The sequence below is a fragment of the Triticum aestivum genome, chromosome 2B (genome assembly GCF_018294505.1).
Source record: "Triticum aestivum cultivar Chinese Spring chromosome 2B, IWGSC CS RefSeq v2.1, whole genome shotgun sequence".
Taxonomy (NCBI): Eukaryota; Viridiplantae; Streptophyta; class Magnoliopsida; order Poales; family Poaceae; genus Triticum; species Triticum aestivum.
Window position 1 is genome coordinate 746007769 of NC_057798.1, and position 9665 is coordinate 746017433.

The 9665-nt window shown below is 42.9% G+C and overlaps 1 pseudogene; it reads left to right on the plus strand.

The window, feature by feature from the left end:
* The window catches only part of LOC123039542 (putative HVA22-like protein g), a 22488-nt pseudogene extending 13137 nt beyond the window's left edge, over positions 1–9351 (plus strand).
* Positions 9352–9665: the final 314 nt, after the last annotated feature.

Genomic DNA, 9665 nt, shown 5'->3' on the forward strand with positions numbered 1-9665 from the left:
AGTCCCTTTCGAGCATCAATTTCATTTCATGCAAAACCTCTTCAGTCTTTCATAAATTATCTCAACCGGTGAATTCCCGTCTGGTTCATCAATGTTCGTCTTGTTTTCTTTCCGGTGGGTCCAAATTCAAGTTTTTCGGTGTCGATCGTATCTTTTCCCTCGGCTCAAATATTTTTCCTTTGCTTGCTCGCCTCTCGCCATTCTATCATTCCGGAGTGCTCTAGACATCTCAGGATATTCGTCTGTGTTTGAATTAATTCGAGGTTGTCACCTCATTCAAATATTTTAATTGTTCCAGTGCATCATGTATCTGTTCAACATCCCTTTCTAACGGTGTTATCTCTTCAGTAGGCCTTAACCCACAGGTTTTTTCCCAGGATCTTACCTGACTCTTCTAATTTCCCGGAGTTATTCTCAATTCTTTTCAAGTGTGACGTAAGAATGGATTCCATCAGTCACATGCCTTCTCCAAGATCGCTTTCAAATTCTTTTCATTGTTGGCTCAACCTTTTCGGGTTTCATTCTCCCGGAGTATCTCAACAAATTTTGGTGCTGTTTCTCGTCGTCAGTTGAATACCAAAGGAGAGTTTTTCCTCTAAATCTTCTCCGTTCTCTCGAAGTTTCGTGGTTCTAGCTTCATGTTATCCTCTCGATTTATTCCATTTGTCAGATATTCCTTTTCTCACCCATCTGGAGTATGTCAGGAGTTGTTTTTCCATTTCTTTTCACCGGAGGCATCATTTCACCTACCGTTATCCAATTATCCCGGTGCTTCATTCAAGTGCTCTTTAATCAGCTCACGATCTCTTTGTTCTTTTGCATCTAAATCCCCTCTAGCATTTTGGTTCTTCTAATTCTTCCTGGTGATTCATTCTCTTTCATCAGTCATTTCCGAATTCTTACAATGGTTCGTTCAAGATTCTTTCCTTGATCATCATATTAATAAATTCGTTCTTTCTAATCCTACCGGGGGTTCATTGAAGACCTTCCTCAAGGTTGCGCCATATTCTCCTCAATCCTTTTTCAAACAAGAATAAATAGCATGCAAAATCCGTTGCTTGTCATCGAGTTAATTAGGTGAGGATAAGCATAACGTAAATCTTATTCATATTTCATCAAGTGAGTAATCCCTTCCTTCAGAGTTTGCTCTTGGAGAATAAATTCTAGTTTCAAGTGTTTTCATTTTTTCTTTTCCGGAGTTCAAATTTCCTCGGCCATTTCGTCGGAACCTCCATCTAAATCATTGCAAGGCTTTAGTCTTATTCTTTCATCCTTCATTCTATCTCACCATCCTTTTGTCACCGGAGTTCTTCATGGTGGTTCTTCAGGAGTTAATTCATTCTTTAAGAGTTCATCAAGATTCTTGTTGGAGGATTTCAAGTATCTTTTCTTCTCGCGTCTCGAAGTGCAAATAATTCTCCGTTTTCTCTGAAGTGGAGTTTTGCATTTCTTCGTTATTCCCAGATATTCAAGCATTTGGTTGTGCCATAATTTCACCTCAAGTTTTGAGTTGTTTTTGATAAGTCCACAACAAGCTTATTCTTTCGTTGTTGATTTTCTCTACAACTCCGTTCAACCCTTCCTTATAAATTCTTTTCATTCCATTCTTTCAATTCTTCCGGAGGCATTGCAGTGTTCATCTTGTCAAGTGTCATCCCATCTGTGAAGTTCATGTTCTATTCCTCCATGTTTCAGCCGGAGTGTTGCCTAAATCCTTTCAGTCTTATTCGTTTCTTATCTCGTTCAAACCGGAGTGGTTTCATAGTCTATCTAATTCTGTGAGCTTTCGATTCTCGTCATTCCTCTCTTCTTCTCGAGTGCTCTCGATTCTTTTCTTCTTCTCTTGAGTTTTTGTTTCACCTCATCCCTTTCCCCTTCCGTCTCGGTCCTAAGATCTCGGGACGAGATCTCTTGTTAGTGGAGTGTTGTAACGCCCCGGATTCGATGCGCCAGGTGTCTGCCAGTTATTCGTCGTCGTTGCCATGTCATTTTCTTGCGTGTTGCATTTTATCATGTCATCATGTGCATCTCATTTTGCATACGTGTTCGTCTCATGCATCCGAGCATTTTCCCTGTTGTCCATTTTGCAATCCGGCACTCCTATGTCATCCGGCGACCCTTTTGCATCTTTTCGTGTGCGGGTTTTAAACATTCTCGGAATTGACCAAGGTTTGCCAAGCGGCAATGGTACACCACCGGTAGACCGCCTGTCAAGTTTCGTGCCATTTGGAGTCTGTTTGATACTCCAATGGTTAACCGGGTAACCGCAAAAGCCCTCTTTGTGTTGCAGCCCAACACCCCTCCAAAGTGGCCCATAACTCATCCAAACCCCCTCCATGCTCTCGGTCGTTCGATCACGATCGTGTGGGTGAAAACTACACCTCATTTGGACACTCCCACCTCCTTCTATGTATAAATATGCATCTCCCTCCAATTTCGGGTCCCGAAACCCTTAAAATTCCCCCCGCACGCCGCTGGACATGTCCGTCCGCCACCGGACACACCGTGCCGGATCGCCCGCTCTCCGCCGGAACCGTGGACCCCACCGCCGGATCTCCACCTCCACCAGCCGCCTCCTCGTCGGCGCGCATCCCGCCGCCAACGACCACCACCTCCGCCGGCCTCCGCCTCCGCCGGCCTCCGCGTCGCCGCCCTTCGCCGGTCGGAGCCGCGCCTCCCCACGCTGCTGTCGCCCGCCCGCGCTGACCTCGTCGCCGGAACAGCGCGCCGCTGCTGCCCGGCTTCCCACGCCGGCCTCTAGCCTCCCCGTCGTGGCCCGCCCTTCGCCGCCGCCGCCGCGCCGGATCCGACCAGATCTGGCCGGGCCAACCCATCCCCGACCCTCTCTGGCCGCCTCTCTCCTCTTGGGCATGTTCTCCGGCGAGAACCGCCTCGCCCTGAAATCCGTGCAGATCCCGCAGGTTGACCCCGAAAATTCCCGTCCCTGAGTTTTAACATTCTGTTGCCATGTTCATTACATCATATCTCTGCATCAGTAGCTCCGTTTCACACGCATGATATGTCAAAATGTTCAGTGAGAGATTCTCTTCATTTTGCTCCATTGTGCCATGCTTGTTTGAGTTCATCTTGATTCTCTAATCATTGTTGCAAGAGTGCTATGTGATGTTAATCTGCTGAAACTGTTATAACTTGGTGATTTGTCATTTTCGTTGCTTTTGATGTGTGCATCCTATGAGCATGAGATCTACATGTGTTTTGTAATACATCATGCCATCTTTACAGTGGTGCCATCCTTGTATTTTTGTGTCTCTTGTAGTGAGTGCATCGAGCTTGTTAAGTAGGGTACTTGATGTTGCTGTTTTGCTAGAAAGATTCTGCTATATCATGATGCTATATAAACCTGCTGCTACAAGTCATTCTATGCATAATCTGGAGATATTTACTAAGTATGATTTGTTATACATATCATGCTATATCCATTCATGTCCCTGGTTGCATTTATAACCTGCTGTAATTTGTTGTTATCTTGCCCTAAAAACTGCTAAATAGTGTTGCTGTCAGCCTGTTAACATTAAGTTCAGTTTTGCCATCAGCTTTTCTAGTGATCCATGCACCCTATCAACTTTATATTACCATTCTTAGCTTCATAAACATGCCTTCTTATTGTTGGTCACGTTGACATGCCATGTATTGCTTTGTGGTGAGTTGTACAAGCTCACCAACATGCCTACTTATTGTTGTTCCTGCCATGTATGAATCTGTCATATCACTTGCTATGTTTACATGGGTGCCATCATATTTTCTGTGCCCTTTTGGCTCATGGTCAGTAAGGTACTTTTGTTATATGAAATTATTACATTCATGCCATGCCTTTGTTTTCCAATGTAAGTTTCTGTAACATGTTGTTTGATAGGTCTAAACATTGCAACCTGATGTTATTTCTGCTAATGACTGAAACTATTATTATTTGCAATCTTGCCATGTCCTTTTGAGCATGTTCTAGTGATTTCGGGACATAGCTCAATGTTCATGTTTTGTCCTGCTTTACCTGTACATCATGTCCATGCCTTTTATTTTCATATTGTGGTACTGTAGCATGTTGTTTTGGTGCTTGCAATATGCCTAGCTGCTGTTTTGGACAACATGCCCTTTAACCTTGTATGATGTGTATGTGTTGAACTGTTGCTCCGTTTCGAGTGTGCTCTATATGAAACTTGCTTAGATTTGCATGTAGTTTCATATTATCATGTTGCATCATTTTTTTGAGGTGTTTTCTTGATGTTTGTATGCATTTTGCATCAATACCATGTTTAACTTGTTTTGCTCATATCTTCTAGGTCGTTGCTCCGAATTAAATAAACTTTATATGTAACTTGACTAGAATCTCGTGTAGATCACCTTGTTGCATCTTTAACTTTCTGTTTAACAACTTGAACATAAGGTTTATTCAGATATGTACCAATTTCGAAAATGCATATGAGGACTTACCGGAATTGTTATATGTTGTTTCCGGCCTCATTTAAACTTACTTTGATGTGTTGCTCTTGTATGCATCATCTCTTGCCATGAGTAGCTTCATGTAGCTTTGTCATGCATCATGCTTGTTGTGCATCATGTCTTATCTATGTGTGGTGTGTTTACTATGTTGTGTGCTTCTTCTGGATAGTTCCCGTTTCTTTGCGATCGTGAGGATTCGTTCGTCTATGCTTGGTTCGTCTTCGTGGCTTCATCTTCTTCATGGACTCGTTCTTCTTCCTAGCGGGATTTCAGGCAAGATGACCGTTACCCTGGATCTCACTACTATCATTGCTATGCTAGTTGCTTCGTTCTATCGCTTTGCCACGCTACCTATCACTTGCTCTTCAAGCCTCCCAAATTGCCATGTCAGCCTCTAACCTTTTCACCCTTCCTAGCAAATCGTTGCTTGGCTATGTTACCGCTTTGCTCAGTCCCTCTTATAGTGTTGCTAGTTGCAGGTGAAGTTGAAGATTGCCCCATGATGGACAGGACTATGTTGGGATATCACAATATCTCTTATATTATTAATGCATCTATATACTTGGTAAAGGGTGGAAGACTCGGCCTTATGCCTGGTGTTTTGTTCCACTCTTGCCGCCCTAGTTTTCGTTATATCGGTGTTATGTTCCTAGATTTTGCGTTCCTTACGCGGTTGGTTGATTTATGGGACGCCCTTGACAGTTCGCTTTGAATAAAACTCCTCCAGCAAGGCCCAACCTTGGTTTTACCATTTGCCTCACCTAACCCTTTTTCCCTTGGGTTTCCGGAGCCCGAGGGTCATCTTTATTTTACCCCCCCCCCTCCCGGGCCAGTGCTCCTCCGAGTGTTGGTCCAACCTGAGCGATGTCCGACGCCCCCTGGGCCACCAGGGTCTATGCCAACCCGACGTCTGGCTCATCCGGTGTGCCCTGAGAACAAGATACGTGCGACTCCTATCGGGATTTGTCGGCACATCGGGCGGCTTTGCTGGTCTTGTTTTACCATTGTCGAAATGTCTTGTAAACCGGGATTCCGAGTCTGATCGGGTCTTCCTGGGAGAAGGAATATCCTTCGTTGATCGCGAGAGCTTATCATGGGCTAAGTTGGGACACCCCTGCAGGGTATAAACTTTTGAGAGCCGTGCCCGCGGTTATGTGGCAGATGGGAATTTGTTAATGTCCGGTTGTAGATAACTTGACACCAGATCCAAATTAAAACGCATCAACCGCGTGTGTAGCCGTGATGGTCTCTTTCCGACGGAGTCCGGGAAGTGAACACGGTTTTTGGGTTATGCTTGCCATAAGTAGGAGTTCAGGATCACTTCTTGATCATTGCTAGCTTCACGACCGTTCCGTTTGCTCTCTTCTCGCTCTTATTTGCGTATGTTAGCCACCATACTTGCTTAGTCGCTGATGCAACCTCACCACTTTGCCCCTTCCTTACCCATTAAGCTTTGCTAGTCTTGATACCCATGGTAATGGGATTGCTGAGTCCTCGTGGCTCACAGATTACTACTACAACAGTTTGCGATGATCTTGAGGCGAGAGCGATGTTTGCTTGTTCTGGAGTTCTTCTTCTGCTTCTTCTTCGATCAGGGGATAGGTTCCAGGTCGGCAGGCTGGGCTAGCAGGGTGGATGTCGTTTGAGTTTCTGTTTGTGTTTCATCCGCAGTCGGGTGGTGCTCTTATGTAAGATGATGTTGTATTCGTGTGGCATTGTATGCCTTTTGTATGTATCCCCATCTATTGTGTAATGTTGATTTAATGATATCCACCTTGCAAAAGCGCTTGAATATGCGGGTCTATCCTTGGTGGGACCTTCGAGTTCATTTTGGATAGGGTTGCATATTGGGCGTGACATACATGCTCCCTTCTCTACAAAGCAAAGACTAAGGTTTAGTTTGGCAACACCGTTTTAAGAAAGTTGTAGTAATTCAACAAGAAATTGTGTTTGGCAAAAGACTAGTTTTTCTCTGTTTTGGCAAAACAGCCTATGCGTTTGGCAAGTGCTATTTTACCATAGTTTTGACTCATTGAACCAATCTCAGATACAATCAATTAGATGATCTGTGCCTAGAAACACCCGCCCAATGCAAACATCCATGCCATGCACGGCTGGCCGCATACAGCCGACAACTAGCTAGCTTTTAGCCTGCTGTGTACGAGTGTGCTTTAAACACGAATTGATCTACTCCACGAGCGAGCTTCGTTCGAGTCATGTGTAATGGGCAGACAACAACCGGATATAGGGGTACAAGATCGCTAGAAAAGTAACATGTGCCCAGCCGTCGCCGCCGGCAGCCGTAGAAGGATTAATCACCTAACTGAAACACTAATAATCAGAAGATAGATTGAACTTCGTTTAACGGATATACAACATATTGAATTATTTTCTATTTGGTCTAATTGATATAATCATGTCTAATAGAGTTCACAATCTTTACTTTGAAGATCTGTAGCTAGACGTTAGAACTGTTGACGTGCAAATAATTAACTAACTGCTACTTGAATTACAGGTTTTTTGTTTTCGTCACTCCTTTGTTATATGGAAGAAGACTTCATGGTTAGCATTATTTATTATAACACATTCATATAAGATTTTCTTGCCACTGTAAGTAGGAAGTTAATTTTTTTTGGTCTGTTTTTTCTGCGGGGATTTTCGTCTGTTTTTCTAATAGTATATATGATCTTTTAGTCACAGTTCCAGTATTTTAGACTAAAGCTACCCCCTAATTAAAATGCAGAAACGTGTTTTCTTTCATGATGTCCCAGTCACTGTCTTAGAAATACCAGAAAGGATATTTTTCAACATGTGTTCTCCACCAAATCAAAATATCAAAACTTTCCTCGGTGCTTTCAAAATTTTCCTCCAAATACATGTCCAGCTCTGACTTTGGTAGCGTGTAGGACCTCCTTCTTGATTTGTATTGAGCAAACTATTCTTCCTTCCTTCCTTCTGTCCAAAATCACACCACCTTCAAACCTGCATGTGATGGACATAATAAAAGGTTCAGAACAATATGATCGCTCAATTAAGAATAGTATGCAAGAACTTAAACAGTTGTATGCTCCCAATTAAGCATAGATGCAATAATAGTTCAATAATAATCAAATATGCTTGCACTCATAAACAAAACGATTTATTTATAAAGATGTAAGTACATATAGGCTGATGATAATTTGTACATCACATCATCTAAAAGAATAAAAATGCAGAAGGGGAAGGAGAGAGAAATTGGCACTTCATCACTTCACCGTGTATTGTATCTTATTTAATATTTTCGTCATGGCAAAAAAACAACCAAACTGATGTTATAGTTTCTGAATTCACAATGGATACATGGCAGCTGCTACATGCAAATAAGTGAAAGATGTGCACTTCAGAAGAAAAAAAGACTGATGTTATAGTTTCTGAATTCATAATGGATGTCCTGTGTCTTGCACTTTAGAAATAGGTAATTAGAAATGATTAGATTTATAGCCAAGTCTATAGGGATTTCACATTTGGTGATCCATTAAGTGAGCTTTCGACGCCATCATGCAGCACGTGTGGTTTTGGTTCGATTCTAACCAATTGCATTTTGTTACATGGAACTTACGAGAAGTACAAGGACCAGGGGATGATTTATCTGCATATGATTAGTCCTTGATTTTGAGTTATGATATGTTATGCTAACAATTTTATGGGACTACAGGTTTTCAGATCTTTTCTTTCCCATGCAACAAGTTTGGTGGGCAGGAACTTGGCATTGATAAGGAAATTGTTCAGATTGCTTGCACTCGTTTCCATGCCGAGTATCTGATTTCTAACAAGGTAAATGTGTGCCTGATACTTCATCCTTTTTTGATGTCTCTGTTTCAAGCTGAAAGAAACGATTGCTTTAGTGTAAAATGTACACTATGACTGCTTCCATAACAGTTACTATATTTAACCGAGGAAAACCGATCTAGAATGTCTTGTCTATTAATTGCTACTTTGGATGTGCCTTATGATATGTCCTCGTATATGTCTGGACTGAAATATGAGTGTCTTGGTCCTTCTTATATTATTATTTTTATGATCTCAGTCAGCCTCTTTCGCACCCATTGTGTCGAGGACCAATGCCAGTATGTTGATTTTGATGTCATTTGATTTGTGAGTAAATAGAAGTTAACCCGATTATGTGGTTGCATGATTTGCCCGATTCTGTGTTTCTTTTGGGCTTTATGTTTTTCTATGCACTTGTCAAATCTATATGCGTTCTTATATAACTATTCTTTGCACTTTTCACTACTAGGAAATAGCTTATAGCTTCAGTTGTGCATTACGGCTTAAATAAGAATCTCTAGAAAAAAATGTTGCACATTGGCATCTACATGTACCGCATGGTTTTTTGGTGCCATTCTTCTGAAGAATCTGAAGTTTCTGAACCTTTGTTTGTAATGCTGCAGGGTTCTGGTGGCCACGATGACGACCGTCGAGAGGTTCGTGGACTGGACGGTGTCCTGGCTGCCGATGTACAGAGAAGTGAAGCTGCTGCTCCTTCTCTACCTCTGTCACCCCAGCACACGAGTAAGCAGTCGACCAGACACCCCGAGCCAGAGAGATGATCAACATTCAGATATACTTGATTCAATATGTGGCCAATTTTGAATCTGAATCTTAATGATGTTTAGGTTTCAGAGTGTGGGGAGCGGGGCACGTGTACGATGGCTTCCTCCGTCCGCTGGTGGCGAGGCACAAGGACGACATTGACTGGTCCAGTTGGAGCTGAGGGCCAGAGCGAGGGACGTGACTGCGTCGCAACTCAAGGCGGCAGCTGCCGTCATTCACGTGTGGCTCTTCGAGGCTATCCAATGTGTTCCGCCGCAGCTGCGGGCCGCGATATCAGGCCGGGCAGGCGCCGCACATTGACGAGTGGTCCAATTTTCGGATCGGGCCATAACAACTTACATAGGTAGTTGCTTATGTAACTTGCGATAGAATGGAATTATACATGAGTTGCTGCTACAATGAGGAACGTAGTTGCTTATGTAACTGTGCGATAAAATGGAATTGTACATGAGTTGCTACTACAATGAGGAACTGGAGAAGATACGACAGCTGTGTGATAGAATGAATTTGGTTGATTTTTTTTAATTCCTAATAAGTTAGTAGTGGCGTGGGGATAAAATGGCGCGCTACTAGTATTCAGGATACTAGTAGCGTTGGAACTATAGACACGCTAG